Raw genomic sequence first — 20,440 nt, forward strand, 5'->3', positions numbered from 1 at the left:
TGCGAAAACAGCAAGTGGCACCGGAGCCATACGAGCCACAGAAAGCCACGGAAAGGAGGAGAGCAACACGTTGATTAGGTGGCAGATATATATTTGCAAGGCCATATTCAAGAAGGATATTTAAAGAGAAACTACAGATTGCGAGACGAGGTCGGCCGACACTGGAAGCTATCCCGGCGGTGAAATGGTTTGCTCGCGATTTTTTACACGAATCAACCGACTACAACGGTACCACTGTTTTTTTTGCCCCGCTGCCTTGTGGGTTAGTCTGGGAAGACAAAAGGCTAGGGGTGTATCGACCTGGTCGCATCGTGGTGCGAGGTGTTCTCCCAAGGATGCAGACGGGCTCGGACACAGCTTGCAGGTAGGAAAATGATTTATTTTGGAACTAAATCAGGCAGGAGAAAAAACAAAAACGACTAGCGTGGGAGCTAGCAAGCAAAATAGCATAGCCTGAAAGCTAGCAGGAATCAAAAGTGGTCGTTAACTGTTGCGTAAAAGCAAATTAGGAAGCCAGGCCGAGTGAGGCCCGGGCAAAGACTAAATAGCCCTCTGATTAGTGCCCGGACAACAGGTGAGCGTCTCGAACACTAACCAGAGGCAGCTGAGCATAATCTGCCGTCATGGCAACAGAAACAAACAAACACGTGACACTAAACTGTAAACAAACTGATCCGAGCAGCGGATCCTAACAAGGGGAGCACACCCTGAGAGAAAAGCAAGTGCTGGTAGGCGCACCATAGGCAGTTCTTCTGACAGACCGGCGCTCCGGCAGCCTCCTGCAGCTGTGAGGAGGTGCCGGTCGTCCCGGGTTTCCCTTGCCACCGGATACAGCGCCCCACAGCGAAGAAGTGACGTTGGAGTCTGCGCGTCTCCCTCGTCGGAAAAGACCTCAACGGCAGAGTGGGCGGATGATGGTTGCATAGAAGCCCCACAATGGTCACAAAGGCGGAGGAAGGCTGCAGCAAAGATGGGCCCCTAATTGTCTTGGTCTCCATGCCATTGGACCCTGGCCTTCTCTTTGCCAAGGACAGTGTGGTGGCTGTCGGTGCACCAGTCTCCCCACTTTAAAAGATTCCACGCACAGGCGTTCTCCTGAAGGCAATCCCACCAACAGGAGGACAACCATACTCCTTTCGAGTGATCGCCGCCGACGGCCACTGGTTTATACGGCGTCCAATGGGTGCTACAAATTGTGAGTTCAAATATTTTTCATGTTTCATTTGTTTTATTCAATTCTTTTCATTTTGACAGTACCATGTAAGATACACTATATTGCCAAGAGTGTTTGGCCGCTGTTGCGTCGACAGCTCTTCCTCCCAAGGAAGTCAAAGTCTGCTGTCCACTCCCAAGTTCTTTTAATGGCAAATAAGCTGATGTTAAATTGACCACCAAAAGCAGTAGTTGGTATTTCGTTGTTTATTGTCAAAGCTTTGGCAATAATGAGACCAATCCAGCACCCAAGCGTTCCCTAGCCGGGTCCAGATCGGTCTAACTCGGTCTCCCCTGTGCTCGTTATCTTAGGAATGTTATGGCAGTCTCAACAGCGCTCTGCCTGTCTACTCAAGGACACTCGAATCCAAGCACTTTGTACCACACGAGACATTAGCTGATGTAAATATGACTATAGGAGTTTTTAGAAAGAAGTAACACTTAAATATGGATATAGGGAAAATATCTCGTTCCATCACCGCCCATCCGAATGATGAGAATCAGGTGTCCTAATCACTTGGCCCGGCCACAGGTGTATACAATCAAGCACTTAGGCATGGAGACTGTTTCTACAAACATTTGTGAAAGAATGGGCCGCTCTCAGTGATTTCCAGCGTGGAACTGTCACAGGATGCCACCTGTGCAACAAATCCAGTCCTCGCTCCTAAATATTCCAAAGTCAACTGTCGTCTTTATAATAAGAAAATGGAAGAGTTTGGGAACAACAGCAACTCAATCTGTTTCTACAAACATTTGTGAAAGAATGGGCCGCTCTCAGGAGCTCAGTGATTCCCAGCGTGGAACTGACAAATCCAGTCGGGAAATTTCCTCGCTCCTAAATATTCCAAAGTCAACTGTCGGCTTTATTATAAGAAAATGGAAGAGTTTGGGAACAACAGCAACTCAGCCACGACGTGGTAGGAGTGTGAAATTTGGTGGAGGGTTGTTTTTCAGGAGTTGGGCTTGGCCCCTTAGTTCCAGTGACAGGAACTTTGAATGCTCCAGGATACCAAAACATTTTGAACAATTCCGTGCTCCCAACCTGTGGCAGCAGTTTGGAGCGGGCCCCTTCCTCTTCCAACATGACTGTGCACCAGTGCACAAAGCAAGGTCCATAAAGACATGGATGACAGAGTCTGGTGTGGATGAACTTGACTGGCCTGATAGAACACCTTTGGGATGAATTAGAACGGAGACTGAGAGCCAGGCCTTCTCCACCAACATCAGTGTGTGACCTCACCAATGCGCTTTTGGAAGAATGGTCGAAAATCCCTAAAAACACACTCCGTAACCTTGTGGACAGCCTTCCCAGAAGAGTTGAAGCTTTAATAGCTGCAAAAGGTGGACCGAGATCATATTGAACCCTATGGGTTAGGAATGGGATGGCACTTCAAGTTCATATGTGAGTCAAGGCAGGTGGCCAAATACTTTTGGCAATATAGTGTATGTTTTTATTGAATGTTAAATGTGCCGAAAAATAGACCCTTCTGTACATTGTTGAGGGGATCCAATGCCCAGTAGTGTGCAAGTGGGTTTCTGTATAGTTTCTCCAGCCGTGTCCATGTGGTGACATCAATCACGGTATTTTGAGAGGTGAAGTCGGACTGAGTAGGACATCACTGAAGGCCTAGGTGAGAAACGCACGGCTCGCCACTGGTTAAAGGATACAATTGATATATTTTGAAATCCTATGGTGAGAGAAGAAAAAGACCAGGTCACAGAAAATGAGTCAAGCCCGGCTTTTTTTTTTTAATGTTCCCTGAGGTGAAGCTCACTGTGCCGCAATTTGAAAATAACTTTGCGTATTTTTGTTGGCATCTGCTTGGAAAAATTCATTTGTACAGGCAAATAATCCTTTGCTCATGATGCCTATAAACCAGACCAGTTCCTACGGTGCCACAGCGAGTTCTACGTCTGGTCAGTCCACCAAAGTCATGACTTTTGAGGCACGTTTTTGTCTGAAACCTTTGGAGGTTTTCGCGGTGTTTTTATTTATTTACTATTTCATATCATGCGTTGATTTCAGACCTATGGCCTTTGTGAACGGTGCTATTGTGGAACTACAAGGAAACAAAACAGCAATTGTTTTAAACGTAGTCTACACTGCGAGATAGCATTTATTTTTTCCGTTGCTCATTTTTCCCCGGTGCAGACAAGAAAGCCCTGTGTGTAAGCCATTCCACCCCTTACCAAATCAAGAGCGGCTTCTATTCATTTGTTTAATCAGCCAATTAACCCAGAGCTAATTACTTGTTGTCTGCAAGCTGGTGCCCGGAGAGACGATCGCATCACTGATAGTGATCCTCAATTAATTTGCAAGTACACCCGAATCAAGCGGTGCCCTCAATCCACACAACACAGCAGCACAGAGACTCCAAAGGAACGACACTGAGACCAACACATGCTTGTTAGGCTTTGTGAGCGAAGAGATCCTGTATTGACGTGCAGATGTACAAAACCAAAAACCAGTGAAGTTGGCACGTTGTGTAAATCGTAAATAAAAACAGAATACAATGATTTGCAAATCCTTCTCAACTTATATTCAACTGAATAAACTGCAAAGACAAGATATTTAGTGTTCAAACTGAGAAACTTATTTTTTCTTTGCAAATAATCATTAACTTTAACAGTCCGGGGTCTCCGTTGTGGTATTTTAGGCTTTGTATTGCGCCACACATTTTCAATGGGAGACAGGTGTGGACTACATTGCTTGGATGGCAACATATGTTTCTCCAAAACCTGTACGTACCTTTCAGCATTCACAGATGTGTAAGTTACCCATGCCTTGGGCACTAATACACCCCCGTACCATCACAGATGCTGGCTTTTGAACTTTGCGCCTATAACAGCCCGGATGGTTCTTTTCCTCTTTGGTCTGGAGGACATGACGTCCACAGTTTCCAAAAACAATTTAAACTCGTCAGACCACAGAACACTTTTCCACATTGCATCAGTCCATCTTAGATGAGCTCGGGCCCAGAAAAGCCGGCGGCGGTTCTGGGTGTTGTTGATAAATGGCTTTCGCTTTTGCATAGTAGAGTTTTAACTTCCACTTACAGATGCAGCGACAAACTGTCTTTTTTGCCATTTGTGCCAGCTTTTTTGAAACATGTTGCAGGCATCAAATTCCAAATGAGCTAATATTTGCAAAAAATTACGTTTTCCAGTTTGAACGTTAAGTATCTTGTCTTTGCAACCTATTCAATTAAATATAGGTTGAAAAGGATTTGCAAATCATTGTATTCTGTTTTTATTTACGATTTAAACAACGTGCCAACTTCACTGGTTTTGGGTTTTGTAGATTAGATTTCAGTAACCATCTAAAAGAAATATTCTCAAGGGGCTAATTTTGTTGAAAGAAGCTTGGCTATAAGTTGGACCAGGGGTCACCAACGCGGTGCCCGCGGGCACCAGGTAGCCCGTAAGGACCAGATGAGTAGCCCGCTGGCCTGTTCTAAAAATAGCTCAAATAGCAGCACTTACCAGTGAGCTGCCTCTATTTTTTTAAATTGTAATCATTTACTAGCAAGCTGGTCACGCTTTGCCCGACATTTTTAATTCTAAGAGAGACAAAACTCAAATAAAATTTGAAAATCCAAGAAAATATGTTAAAGACTTGGTCTTCACTTGTTTAAATAAATTCATGAATTTTTTTACTTTGCTTCTTATAACTTTCAGAAAGACAATTTTAGAGAAAAAAATACAACCTTAAAAATGATTTTAGGATTTTTAAACACATATACCTTTTTACCTTTTAAATTCCTTCCTCTTCTTTCCTGACAATTTAAATCAATGTTCAAGTAAATTTATTTTTTTTATTGTAAAGAATAATAAATACATTTTAATTGAATTCTTCATTTTAGCTTCTGTTTTTTTGACGAAGAATATTTGTGAAATATTTCTTCAAACTTATTATGATTAAAATTCAAAAAAATTATTCCGGCAAATCTAGAAAATCTGTAGAATCAAATTTAAATCTTATTTCAAAGGCTTTTGAATTTCTTTTAAAATGTTTGTTCTGGAAAATCTAGAAGAAATAATGATTTGTCTTTGTTAGAAATATAGCTTGGTCCAATTTGTTATATATTCTAACAAAGTGTAGATTGGATTTTAACCTATTTAAAACATGTCATCAAAATTCTAAAATTAATCTTAATCAGGAAAAATTACTTATGATGTTCCATAAATTATTTTTTTTAATTTTTTTGAAAAAGATTCGAATTAGCTAGTTTTTCTCTTCTTTTTTTCGGTTGAATTTTGAATTTTAAAGAGTCGAAATTGAAGATAAACTATGTTTCAAAATTTAATTGTAATTTTTTTCATGTTTTCTCCTCTTTTAAACCGTTCAATTAAGTGTAAATATCATTAATTATTAATAATAACATAGAGTTAAAGGTAAATTGAGCAAATTGGCTATTTCTGGCAATTTATTTAAGTGTGTATCAAACTGGTAGCCCTTCGCATTAATCAGTACTCAAGAAGTAGCTCTTGGTTTCAAAAAGGTTGGTGACCCCTGAGTTGGAGTGATCAGTGAGCAGCTTGTACGGCAGTCTACTTTTATGATCAGTCCCTCTATGATTTCAGTTATTGTTATTGTTGCGAATTGAATTTGTTATCCACCAGCTGGGATAGGCTCCAGCACCCCCCGCGACCCCGACAGGGACAAGCAGTAGAAAATGGATGGATGTTTGAGGTGGTTCTTGTAACCTTAACCCTTGGGGAGACCTGGGACCTTTTGTGTGTCTTTTTTATTGCTTTTGAAAATGACACCATGCAACAAAATGCGTTCCAGGTTCGATCCCCGCTTTTGCCAACCAAGTCACGGCCTAGACACTTAACCCACCTGCTCCCAGTGCCACCCACACTGGTAAAATCGTAGCTTAAAGATGGCGATAATGGGTTTCACGTGGGGGCCCAGTTGCTGGTGGGGCGGGGGCAGTCTTCCCGTCCGGCTGCAGGGAGTCCCGTCTTTCTGCCCGCGTCGGCTGTGGTCTCTCGCTGGCTTGGGGGCTGGCTGTCCCCTGCTTCTCTCGTGCCTCGTCCTCTGTTGGGTGCGTCTATCTATGGTCTGCTGCTGGCCCTGCCGGACGGCACGGTGAGGTTTCTGTTGCTGGCCGGCCCTTGTTTCTGGGCGCCGCACCTGCTGTTTTGGGTTTGGCTCTCTGGGTGGCTGGGTATTTTGAATAAACTAAAATATAAAACATTTTTTCAGTTATTTCACCTTTTTTTGTTAAGTACATAGCTCCACATGTGTTCATTCATAGTTTTGATGCCTTCTTTGACAATCTACAATGTAAATAGTCATGAAAATAAATAAAAGACATTGAAATGAGAAGGTGTGTTCAAACTTTTGGCTTGTACTGTATGTATTTATGTATTGTAATATTCAAAACTCTGTTAAACTATATTGAGGTAGTGGCGTGAATAAGCTAATACAACAAAAAACAGAGGACAGCATTATACAAAGTACATGAAAATGGTGTTTCAAACAATGAAAAAATGAAATAAGTAACATAATAAAAGCCTTAAAATGAACAAATAAAACAAAACCACTAATAGAATAAAAAGTAAGTCACAATTCAGTTACATGAAAATACTGAACATTATATTCTGTAAACAAAAGCATTCAGCATTGACATATTGCGTCATTCACAAGTTTAGATACTTTTTACACTGTGTTCCTGTTGATGATATACATGATCTCAAATAACTAAAGTATCAATATTTTGATTAGACATTCGATATCAGAGTAAAAAGCTCTGGTGTCGGCAATATTGATATTTCAGCATCACTCTGCACATGACAACTGAATTCGGTTGATTGATTGATTGATTGAGACTTTTATTAGTAGGTTGCACAGTGAAGTACATATTCCGTACAATTGACCACTAAATGGTAACACCCGAATAAGTTTTTCAACTTGTTTAAGTCGGGGTTGATCAACACAACTGGAATAATGAGAGAGTTGAAATAAACTATTTACAACTACTATACATGAATATATTATATTATTATCTTAGTAAATGTCTTCTTATAGGGTCAAGACAAGTAGGCAAAAGATCCTAAAAAACATGCTTTGCTCCAGTTAATCAGAGGGTGGCGCTGTTTACCAAGAAACTGGGAGGGTGCCTCAGTCATGAATAAATATGTCTTCTATAATAAAAAGGGATATGCTCCTCAGACCTTGATCAAGGACAAAAAAAAAAAAAGACTGAAAGAATCAAATATGCTGCTTTACAATTAGTGTTAACTGGACTGTTAAACTCTCCCAAGTGGTCATTTCCTTCTGAGGCAAGCAAACATATTTTAATAACGGTAATAATAATACCAAGTCATACCCATGCACACACATAGTCAGCAAAACTTTTTACTTGTCCTTTTTAAAAATATGTCCATGTAATATTTATGTTTCTTGGTCATTATAAATGGGGGTAAATCACGGTAATGATCATATTTTGTCAGAAATGCATACATATTTGTGTTTTTGTTGTTGTTACAATGCTGTTATTGTTATGTTTACATTTTATTATCAAGTTCTTTCAAGACAATAGTAGTTTTTGTTTACTCATTTTAGACTTTATTTTGCTCACACAATTGTGTGTAATCCTCTTTTATTGTTGTATTTATTGTTAAATAATTCCCATTTTTATTGGACTAAAATATTTGCACTGCCTTTTATCCAGATGAACAATTTAAAGGGTTCATATAACAAACTCACTTCAAAAAGTTCAAAATGAATGGTTAAATGAACTAGTGAACGTAATCTTGAAAAAATATGATTTATAAACTCTACAAATATGAATAAATGGGAAATAACCTGGAAGCCTTTACTGACATATATTGAATCATAACTTATTGATATATATTTTATTTGTTTTTCTTATTAGGGAAGAAAAATATTTTAAAAAATTGTTGTATCTTTTTTGTAGTTTTATTCCTTTTTTATTATGGTTTTTATTTGTTTGTATTGTTCCCAATCCAATCCAATCCACTTTATTTATATAGCACATTTAAACAACAAAAATGTTTCCAAAGTGCTGCACAACAATATTAAAAACAATATTCCAATATTATCCTTAGCTCCACCAATGACTGAATAAAAACAGCAAATAAATAAATATAAAACCAATATAAAAAACAATATAAAAATAAATATGGTTAAAAACGATTTTAAAGGGTAAAACCAATTAAAACAGTAAATAGAAATCAAAATTTATAAAAACAAACAAACAGAGGACAACAGAGGACACACACACTACCATTGATTTTTTGTGTCACTTTTGATATGGTTTTGTCATGGTTGACTTTCTTTTTTCTTCTGTGACTTTTTTAAATTTTAATTTTTTTTTGCATCTCATCAAGCCACCAAAATGTGACTTTCTTTTTTAAGTGTGAACGTTGGAGTTATTGACTGTAAAATTCAATAAAATATATTTGTAAAAAAAAAAAAAAAAAAAAAAAAAGTTCCACGTAAAACCTATTTGGTATCGGCAATACTGTACACGCCATGTATCGACGTTGTGTCGGCTCGATACCAGCATATGCAGTATCGCCCGCTCCATCTATCGCTAAATCTACATTCCGTCTAATTTAAATAATATTGTCAAATTTTATTATTACGTCAAATATAAGAGAGGCTTTCGGACATAAATTATTTAAAAAAAAGAAGTAATAATGATATTTTTTCTCTGGTGTAATCAGCCCCTCTCTCTCTCTCGGCACTTTCGCTAAAACTATCATCACATATTTAAAGAAGCTGAATGGTAGTAGTAGTAGTAGTATTAGTAGTAGTACACACTAGATAGTACTTCCTGAGTAGTACTTGAATTGTCTGCCTCGTTGACACGGCAGGTGGATGTGACGTCACGGATGTGGAACATCAAAACAACAACATCCAAATCCGCGCTTCTTCCCCATTTTTCTTTTTCTTAACCGTATTTACCGCCTAATAACAACACACATAAAAAAGAGGAAGCCCGCGTCTTCCCCCCTCCACCACGACATCGACCGGGACGAGGAAGCGTTTTTGTTCCCCGACGTCGTCCCTCCTCGCCGCCAAGTTAGTTAGTTAGTTCGCGCTCCGCTAACTACTGTGAGACCGGCGGAGTGATCTTGTTGGTGTTTACGGTGGGATTTTTTTTTGATGTGGCACGAGCTCTCGCGCCTCGTCACCTGGACCTAGGAAGTTGTGCTCCTCCGCGGGTGCTCTCCGGCGAGTCGCGTAATGGTAAGTTTCTGCTCTTTCACACTCTTCAAGTTTATAAGTTAATTGCAAGGGGGGGCGCTTGCGTGCTCGGGTACATTTTTCCTTTGTCGTCGCTCGCAAAGTGTGTCCGGAACAAAACACAATTAAAAGCACCTGTGCGCCGATAATCGCAAATAAAAGGCGTGCTATTTTACGTGACAATCTATGGAGTTGCCGTAGTGACAGCGGCGTGGTGCTGCTCTTCTGGAAAAGTTTGGCAAAGTTTTTGTTGAGCAATTAATGCACACTTCTTAAAAAGTGCACGTCCAAATCAGTTCGGATGTAGCATCTTCGCGGAAGTTTGCTGTGATTTAGTGTGAACTACAACCCTCCTGCAAGTGTCTGCACTGCACAAAGTCGTTCCGAAAGTTAAAACATCAATTTTCTCAACGGCAATAAGTGTTTACCTCGTTCATATTGTGTCCAGAGTATATAGCAAAAGTGTTGGACAACAAGTATAGATAATAATAATAGTGTTAAAAGTGATTTGAATAAAGTGATGGGAAGTGTTTAGTTAGACTGCATACATAGAGCACGCTGTCACTTCCTGTTCAGAGCAAAGTAAGTTTCAAAATAAAGGCACAGCAGTAATGTTGGATTCTAGCATCGCCGGCGGAAGTTTGATGTCATTTTTTTTGCTGGTGAATCATAAATGGTGTTTTTATGTGTGGCATTGTCTATTTTGTTGATATCAATATAAATTGCGATAGACATGCAATGATAGCAATAAAAGAATGCGTCCGATAATATATACCGTATTTTTCGGACTATAAGTCGCAGTTTTTTTCATAGTTTGGCCGGGGGTGCGACTTATATTCAGGAGCGACTTATGTGTGAAAGTATTAACAAATTACCGTAAAATATCAAATAATATTATTTAGCTCATTCACGTAAGAGACTAGACGTATAAGATTTCATGGGATTTAGCGATTAGGAGTGACAGATTGTTTGGTAAACGTATAGCATGTTCTATATGTTATAGTTATTTGAATGACTCTTACCATAATATGTTACGTTAACATACCAGGCACGTTCTCAGTTGGTTATTAATGCGTCATATAACGTACACTTATTCAGCCTGTTGTTCACTATTCTTTATTTTAAATTGTCTTTCAAATGTCTATTCTTGATGTTGGGTTTTATCAAATACATTTCCCCCAATAATGCGACTTATATTCCAGTGCGACTTATATATGTTTTTTTCCTTCTTTATTATGCATTTTCGGCCAGTGCGACTTATACTCCGGAGCAACTTATACTCCGAAAAATATGGTAAATGTGAGTGTGAATGTTGTCTATCTGTGTTGGCCCTACGACGAGGTGGCGACTTGTCCAGGGTGTTCTCCCCATTCCGCACAAATGCAGCTGAGATAGGCTCCAGCGCCCCCCACCCCCCCCCCCCTTCACCCGCGACCCCGAAAGGGACAACGGTAGAAAATGGTTGGAAATTGAAAGTTCATTGTCTATTTTGTTGATATTAACATATATCGCGATAGACATGCAATGATATCAACAAAAAATGCGTCTGATAAAATATATACCGTATTTTCCGGACTATAAGGAGCACTTAAAATCCTGTAAATTTCTCAATAATGGACAGTGCGCCTTATAACCTAGTGCGCCTAATTCTGGTTGTGCTTACTGACCTCGAAGCTATTATATTTGGTACATGGTGTAATGATAAGTGTGACCAGTAGATGGCAGTCACACATAATAGATATGCCAGTAAACCACACCAAAACTTTAAATGTTCCATTGAGAATATAGAACATTACACACAGGAAGTGTGTCACTTCCTGTCAATGAGAAAGGACGCAAAGAAAAAAAGCTCCGCTTCTGCTACCGGAGTTTTTGTTAAGTCTGAAGATTTTGACCACTGATTTGACCACTGATTTGCGATCACAGCCACAGGAGAGTCACCTGGCATCTTCGATCTGATTTTGGTCAGTTGAGAGGCACTGATAGGCTGAAATAAGGCGAGTGGAAGAGCCGTTAGCCTCAAGCCAAAGGCGCCTCCCGCAGTTCAAAGCGGTTGCCTAGCAACCAAAAGTTACGGCGAGTTTACAGCTGTTTTAAAGTGATCCCGACGTCGCAGAGTGATATAAGTTGACAGGCTGACACCTCAAATTGATCTCTGAACGGCGCAAGGTACGAAATTGTTGAAAAAACAAGTTAAAAGTGCCGCAAGTCGCTAAAGAAGTAACTGCCCTTAAGACATAAGAGGCGCTGACGTCAGTGACTGCCGCGATGCCAAAAGTTAAAGGATTGACTGGAAAGACTGATTTGAAGCTGGGCACAGGACATGATGGGATTCAAGAAGGGATACTACAAAAAATACTCCAGGAATTTAAAGAAGAAATGATAGAAAAATTGGAAGAATTGATGGATGGATGGAAAGAGGATATGAAAGAAATGAAAGAAGAAATTAAAGAAATGAAAAAAGAGAACAACTCCAGAAATAAAGAAGCCACTGAAATGAGCAAACAAATGAAGATCCTTCCAGAAGACAACAACATGCTGAGGAACATCATAGATGAAATGGATCAGGATAAACGAATGAATGATATCATTGTGACTGGGCACCGAATTAAACCAAGATCCTATGCGAAAGCTGTGAATAATGAAGGTGAACCAGATGAAATGGATATGGTCTCAGCAGAACAGCAAGTGGTCAACTTTCTGCAATCAAAAGAAATTGAAATTGACATTAATACCATCGAAACATGCATCCCACTGAACGGAAGAAACAACAACGCCACTCCAGTCGTGCTCGTGAAACTCGTAAACAGAAAATCTAAAATGGCATTGCTGAGACAGGGAAAGAAGCTGAAGGGAACAAATGTGTACATGAATGAGCATCTCACAAAACGTAATGCTGGAATCGCCAAGAAAGCACGCGACTTGAGAAGGCAGGGAAAAATCCAGGGAACTTGGAGCGCCAACTGTAAAATCTACATCAAGCTGAATGGAAGTCCAGAAGCAAGAGTAATTGTTGTCCATGACATCAAGGACCTGGACAATTTTTAAAGTTTACACAGCTACCACAACAACGATGATAATGGACTCTGACAGAAAACAAGCACCTAAATTCAGCATCGGTACTACTATGTTCCAAGGGACGACTAAACAAGAGGACCTAGATTCAGGATTGCATCCACCTACACTAATAGAGATTATTGAAACAACATCAAAGTTTGTTGAACAAGAAAATATGGAACTAAAAAATTTCTGCAACAAAGATCACAAAAACCAGGATTTGGAAAATGATATAGATCCAGATACAAATGTTTTCTCCCACATCAGCAATAGTTGTTTTTATTATACAGATGATCAATATAATAGTAACATTGAATGTGATAACAAATTGTCAATTATTCATTTTAATAGTAGAAGCTTGTATGCAAATTACAACAACATTAAGAACTTTTTGGAACACATCAACGAACCCTTCAAAGTGATTGCTGTCACAGAAACATGGATTGATGATAAAAAAGGAATAGATTTTGATCTGGAGGGATATGAACTAAACTACATCAACAGAACCAACAAAAATGGAGGAGGAGTAGCTGTGTTCGTGATGAAGAACCTGAACTACAAAGTGGTAAAAAACATGTCATTTGCCATAGATAATATCTTAGAATGTATAACCATTGAAATATGTCAGGAAAAAAGCAAAAACATATTCATCAGTTGTATATATAGATCACCTAAGTCAAGTATAGAAACATTTGAAGAATGGATCAAGGCAACTTACATGGACAATGGTCAAAGAATAATGTTCTTATGTGGTGACTTTAATATTGACTTATTGAACCCCAACAAGCAAAAGTCTATTGATGACTTCATTGATACAATGTACAGCATCAGTCTATATCCTAAAATCACAAAGCCAAGCAGAATCACAGGACAATGTGCCACGCTTATTGATAATATTTTTACCAAGGATTTTGATAATAACACTACAAGTGGTCTACTTATATGCGACGTTAGTGATCATCTGCCAGTTTTTACAATATATGATGGAAACTACAAGAAGAACATGGAAGACAAAAGGACATTTCGAAGACTATGCACAGAGAAGAGGATGACTGCCTTCAAAATTGAGCTACAAAAGCAAGATTGGGACAATGTGTATAATGAAAAAGAGGTTGACGAAGCATATGAACATTTCTTAAACAAGTTCATAATACTTTATGACAAATATTGTCCATGGATACAACTCAGTAACAAGCAGAGAAAGAATAATCAACCATGGATGACAAAAGGATTAAGAAATGCGTGTAAGAAGAAGAATACACTATATAGAAAATTTATAGCACAAAGAACTATAGAGGCAGAAATTAAGTACAAAAAGTATAAAAACAAGTTAACAGACATACTACGATCATGTAGAAAAGAATATTACAGTGATTTATTGGACAGGAACAAAAATAATATGAGAGCAACATGGGGCATCCTCAATAGCATTATTAAAAATGGAACTAAGAGGGACTACCCTCAATACTTCTTAGATGAAAATAAAAAAAATGACAACATAAAGGAAGTAGTTGAAAGCTTCAATAATTATTTTGTAAATATTGGACCAAAATTGGAAGAAAGGATTCCAGACCCAGTTCCAATTGAGGACTATAATGATACCATAGAGCGAAATCCCAACTCCATGTTCCTCAGTAATGTGACACAGGAGGAAATAGTTACAATCGTGAAAAAATGTAAATCTAAGACTTCAACTGATTGTAACGGAATTGATATGGAAACGATAAAAAAGGTTATTGAAGAGATCTCAGGACCATTAATGTATATTAGTAACCTATCATTTCAAACAGGTACATTTCCAAACAAAATGAAAATAGCTAAAGTTGCACCAATTTATAAGACTGGAGACAAACATCAATTTACAATTTATAGACCTGTTTCTCTACTTCCACAATTTTCTAAAATCATTGAAAAACTGTTCAATAACAGATTAGAAAGTTTCATAAATAAAAATAGAATACTCGAAGAGAACCAATATGGATACAGAGCTAATGTTTCAACTTCAATGGCTTTAATTGAAATTACAGAAGAAATTACCAATGCAATAGATAGTAAAAAATGTGCGGCAGCGGTTTTTATGGATCTAACTAAAGCATTTGACACAATTAATCACAATATTTTAATAAAAAAACTAGAACGATATGGCATCAGAGGGTTAGTCTTAAACTGGATAAGAAGTTATCTAACGAACAGGAAACAATACGTGAAGCTAGGCGAACACACGTCTACAACGCTAAATATATCCTGTGGTGTACCTCAGGGATCAATACTAGGACCTAAATTATTCAATCTCTATATAAATGACATTTGTAAAGTTACAAAAGATTTAAAGTTAGTATTATTTGCGGATGATACAACAGCGTTTTGTTCAGGAGAAAACACACAGGAGATAATACAAATAATAACAGAAGAAATTAACAAATTAAAAAGATGGTTTGACAAAAACAGACTATCGTTGAATCTTAGTAAAACTAAAATAATGCTATTTGGTAACAGTAGAAGAGAAAGTCAAACACAAATACAAATAGACGGAATAGAAATTGAAAGAGTAAACGAAACCAAATTTCTAGGTATAATGATTGATGATAAATTGAACTGGAAATCTCACGTAAAAAATATACAACATAAAGTTGCAAGAAACACGTAAATAATGAATAAAGCAAAACATGTTCTAGACCAAAAATCCCTTCATATTCTCTACTGCTCACTAGTGTTACCATATCTGAGCTACTGTGTAGAAATATGGGGAAATAATTACAAAAGTACACTTCATTCATTAACGGTGTTACAAAAAAGATCAGTTAGAATAATACATAATGTTGGATATAGAGAACATACAAACCCTTTATTTATTGAATCAAAAATACTGAAATTCCACGACATAGTGAATTTGCAAACAGCTAAAATTATGCACAAAGCAAACTATAACCTGCTACCCAAGAATATACAAAAATTCTTCTCAAAAAAAGAGGAGAAATATAATCTTAGAGAAAAACGTAATTTAAAACATTTGTTTGCACGTACAACACTTAAGACCTTCAGTATATCAGTATGTGGAATTAAATTATGGAATGGATTAAGCAAAGCAATCAAACAATGTACTAATATGATACACTTCAAGAAACTCTTCAAACTTAAAGTGTTTACAAAGTACAAAGAAGATGAACCATGACAAACATTCTCAATTTATTTCATCCATCCATTCATTCATTCTTAAAGTAATCTTACTTATCTCATCATATGAAATATGACTTACTTCACCAATTATTATTATTAAATTCTTACTATTATTTATTTATTTATTTTTATTGTGATTACTTATGGAGTTTATTGTGAAAAAATTGTGAACAGGAAGTGAACAAAAAGTTTTGCAACTGTTATGTAAAGAAAAGGGGTAGGATTAAATAAGCTCTGCTTCTTCCTACTCCTTTTCGAACATGTTGAAAAGAAACTGGAAATTGTGATGTATCATGTTGTATGCTTGCATGTTCGAAATAAACTCAAACTCAAACTCAAACTCAAACACGGCGATCAAAAATCTGTCAAAATGTTTTTAGTACGACTTCGGTAAGCTATGAAGCCGCACCGCTTGATGGATTGTTGGCGCATTAAACATACGAGTATTATTATGGTGTGTGTATAAGGACCGCCAAATGGCACCTACTAGCAGACATTATCTGGCGTTTTGTTTCTCAATATTATGCAAAACCTTGCACGCTACACCGCTACAACAAAGATGACGGGGAGAAGACGCTGCCGAAGGTGAGCCACGTAGGTAAGACCGCCCACAAAACGGCGCATCCTGAAAAGACGCTCAGAAAGCTACTTGAAAATGGTCTGTAAAACATAATCAATGCAACATTTTCACCAAAGAATCACCATCACATGTTATGTAGACCACAAGATAGTGTTTTCAAATCATAATATGACCCATTTAATGCGCCTTATGTATGAAAAAAAACCTGAATAGACCCGATCATCGGCAGTGCGCCTTTTAATCCGGTGCGCTCTATGGTCCGTAAAATACGGTATATTTTTGGTCAGAAAGAAATGGAAAGAATAAAGCTTGGTTGCCTGCCCAAACTAAGACTCTCGCGGTCTGGTCGTGAAATGGTAGGGACACGCTAAACGGCCAATCGCGTAACAGTATCAACCATCTCTTTTGGTCGCACCATCTCGCTGACGATTTTCTTTACAGAGCGAAATAAATAAAACATGAGCGCTGCAGAGAGCGAGTAAATAATGGATACAAGAGAAAAAGTCACCTTCACAGTATGCCAGTTTTTGGGGTATTTTCAAACGGACCGTAGTCTTTCGCCGCGCTCATCTTTTTTTGTCAAAACATGTCTGTTCCCTATTCGGGTGTACGGAAACAGGTAGGAACTAAAGTGTAGGACTGTGCAACTATAAAAAATAACAAAACTATAAAACGTGCTATTTTTTAAATAATAATTTGGTTCAATAATAACTACTGCACAACATTATTTAATGGCACTAAACCTGCAAATACTTGGTATTCTTGGGTTTCTCAAAATTTATTTTTTCACACTTTGCACTATTTTGTTACACTTTATTAGGCATTTCTTACATATTCCTCTTTAAAAAAAAAAAAAAAAAAATATATATATATATATATATATATATATATATATATATATATATATATATATATATGTATATATATATATATTTGTACGTGCTGTCACAATGTAATCAAGCTAGCATCGTTAGCATTAGCTAATATGCTACCCTATTTATGAGTGTCTGTGTTGGTATTAATAACTTACACTGGCTTTGTAAGTCACCGTTGAGTTTTTGAGTCTGTTTAGCTGATCGGAGAGCTAGCTTCCGCAGCTAGTTGTCCACGCTGACTTCTGTTTTGTGTGATCAGCCGTGTTACAGGCACCGTTCGGAATCAGTTAAGGTATGTAAATAAACATTTGCAAAATATTTCTGTGTAAATAACTAATTTTGCAACATATATTTCTGCGGTTTATAGTCCGGTGCGGCTAATATATGGCAAAATGTTAGGTTTTTCTAAAATGTAGTAGGTGAGGCTTTTATCCCGGTGCGCTCTTGTTGGTACAGTCGTGCTCATAAGTTTACATACCCTGGGAGAATTTATGATTTATTGGCCATTCTTCAGAGAATATGAATGATAACACAAATTGAGAATGCCAATCAGCAGTGTTCAAACGCTGATTAAGAAGTGGAAAATGAGGGATTCAGGTAGACTCGCAAAGATTTCAGCCACAACAGCCAGGAAAATTGTTCGAGATGCAAAGAAAAATCCACAAATAACTTCAGCTGAAATACAGGACTCTGAAAAATTGTGGTGTGGCTGTTTCAAGATGCACAATAAGGAGGCACTTGAAGAAAAATGGGCTGCATGGTCGAGTCGCCAGAAGAAAGCCATTTCTGCGCAAATGTCACAAAGTATCCCACTTACATTACGCCAAACAGCACGGAGAAAAGCCTCAAAACTTCTGGAACAAAGTAATTTGGAGTAATGAGACCAACATTTTACTTTTTGGCCACTCGACCATGCAGCCCATTTTTCTTCAAGTGCCTCCTTATTGTGCATGTTGAAACAGCCACACCACAAATTTTCAGAGAGTCCTGTATTTCAGCTGAAGTTATTTGTGGATTTTTCTTTGCATCTCAAACAATTTTCCTGGCTGTTGTGGCTGAAATCCTTGCTGGTCTACCTGAATCCCAAATTTTCTACTTCTTAATCAGCGTTTGAACACTGCTGATTGGCATTCTCAATTCCTTGGAAATCTTTTTATACCCCTTTCCTGTTTTATTCAGTTCAATTACGTTTTCTCGCAGATCCTTTGACAATTCGTTTGCCTTCCCCATGACTCAGAATCCAGAAACATCTGTGCAGCACTGGATGAAAGATGCAATGGTCTGTCAGAAGCCCAGAAACTCACTGACCTTTTATATACACACATTAATTACAAACAAACAGGTCACAGGTGAGGATTGGAACTTTGATTAGCCATTCAAACCTGTTTGTGTCAACTTTTGTGCATGTTATCAGATCAAAGTCAACTTTTGATCAGGGTCATTTGGGTACTTTCTTTTGTCATTTTGATTTAAAAAGAGTAAACACAGTTGTTTGCCAATAAATAGCTTCACACAACCATTACTCAAGAGTGGAAGAAAGGTTTTTGTGCTATCATTCATATTCTCTGAAGAATGGCCAAGAAATCATAAATTCTCCCAGGGTATGTAAACTTATGAGCCCAACTGTAATTGTTGGTATATGTGTCCAGATAACTAATTTGTTATGTAGGAGACTGGAGAGTGAGATAACACTAATTAATTGGTAATTGGTAAAACATATGTTTTCCCTATAAATAATTTTTAGTTGGTAGACACGCACCTGGATGCTAAGCCCCCCTCCATCTTTCAATCCTATGTCTCCGTGTCAGTCCTAGAAGGAATACATCTCATCTCTTTATGTCAACAATGCAATGTTTTGCAGCAGGTGTTTCACAAACGTGCAGTAAAGATGATGTTGTGTCTGTCCTGTATTTGTTCATCGTGTAGTTTGCATATAGTTGTTATCAAGACTTTGCACCTGCAATAAAAGTACAACTCTTGCCTAAGAAAAGGAGATAATCCCCTTGTGTTTTTAGAATGAGTATTCACGCAGTTGCCCAAATCATCTGAAAATGTACTGAAGAGAAAGTGCAGCTTTAACAGCCCTTTTTACTGGTGGTGCACCCTCCTTGGATTTTGGATTAGTCATTGTCTGAGATGGAGGGGGGGAACCTTTTGCTTGGAGAAGTAAAGTAAACAGCCTCCAACAAGCGAACCTTGACAACCCAGATTAAGGAAAACATGGGAGATCAAACATCGCTGCTGCTGGGTTGTTGTCATGAGCTGCCTCAAGGAGGGAGAGCTGCACACTATTTGAACGAGCACCAGGGCCCGTGTGTGTTGCTCACTTATGCACAAATGGACTTTTGCAAATTCTGGACCACGTTTAGGGAGAAAAAACATATTTTTTGCAACTTTTTCTGCCTCGTTGTTTTGATTTAGATAGCAGGTCTTCAGCCCACTAGTGGGTTCTGTTGGATTAAACATTGTTTCTTGTGTGTAATCCTAGAAGCCAATAGAGCAGGGATGTCAAACTTGTTTTCATTGAGGGCCACATGGCAGTTATGGCTGCCATCAGAGGGCCGCTTGTAACAGCGAATAATGTATGAATTGGCCTCTGGGTTTCATTATTAATTCTATAAATAAATTATAAATTGTTTTAAGTAGACTGTCGATTTTACAGTAAAAATTTTACATTTACAAAATTTTACTGTAAAATGTAGTGTTTTTAAAAAAAATGTTTACAACATTTGACGGTAAATGGAAAAACAGTACCACTGTTTTTTTTTTTAAAGGTGGGGGGGGGTTCGGTTTACGGAAAGAGCTGGCAGCTTAGTTTCCAGAATTTTTGTGTTAAATTTACATTTGTTTTTACAACATTATATTGTTAATTGAAAAACAGTTCTTTTTTTATTCTGGCAATTTGACTGCCAGTTTTTCTACCATAAAAACAAATGTACCGTCTTTCCATTTACAGTAATACACCGTTAAAAACAAGAACCGTAGATTATACAGTCAAAAACTGGCAGCTCAGTCAACAGACTTTTAACGCAAAAAACAGTAGTACCTTATTTTTCGGACTATAAGTCGCAGTTTTTTTCATAGTTTGGCCGGGGGTGCGACTTATACTCAGGAGCGACTTATGTGTAAAATTATTAATACATTACTGTAAAATATCAAATAATATTATAGAGCTCATTCGCGTAAGAGACTAGACCAGTGGTTCTTAACCTGGGTTCGATCAAACCCTAGGGGTTCGGTGAGTCGGCCTCAGGGGTTCGGCTTAGTCTCCGCCACGGAGGTAAAGAGACATCCGACTTATCGTGTAAATAAAAA

The 20,440-nt window shown here is 38.0% G+C and overlaps 1 protein-coding gene across 4 annotated transcripts in view; it reads left to right on the forward strand.

The window, feature by feature from the left end:
* The first annotated feature begins 9,269 nt into the window (after positions 1 to 9,269).
* Positions 9,270 to 20,440, forward strand: part of foxp1b (forkhead box P1b) — a 498,341-nt gene continuing 487,170 nt past the window's right edge. For 2 of the 4 annotated variants that reach the window (XM_062045979.1, XM_062045996.1), the window contains exon 1: positions 9,270 to 9,439. The gene's annotated coding sequence lies outside the window, so the exon portion shown is untranslated. The remainder of the gene's footprint in view (positions 9,440 to 20,440) is intronic. The other 2 variants (XM_062045954.1, XM_062045987.1) reach the window with 1 other exon arrangement.

This window comes from Entelurus aequoreus, linkage group LG01 (assembly GCF_033978785.1).
Source record: "Entelurus aequoreus isolate RoL-2023_Sb linkage group LG01, RoL_Eaeq_v1.1, whole genome shotgun sequence".
Taxonomy (NCBI): Eukaryota; Metazoa; Chordata; class Actinopteri; order Syngnathiformes; family Syngnathidae; genus Entelurus; species Entelurus aequoreus.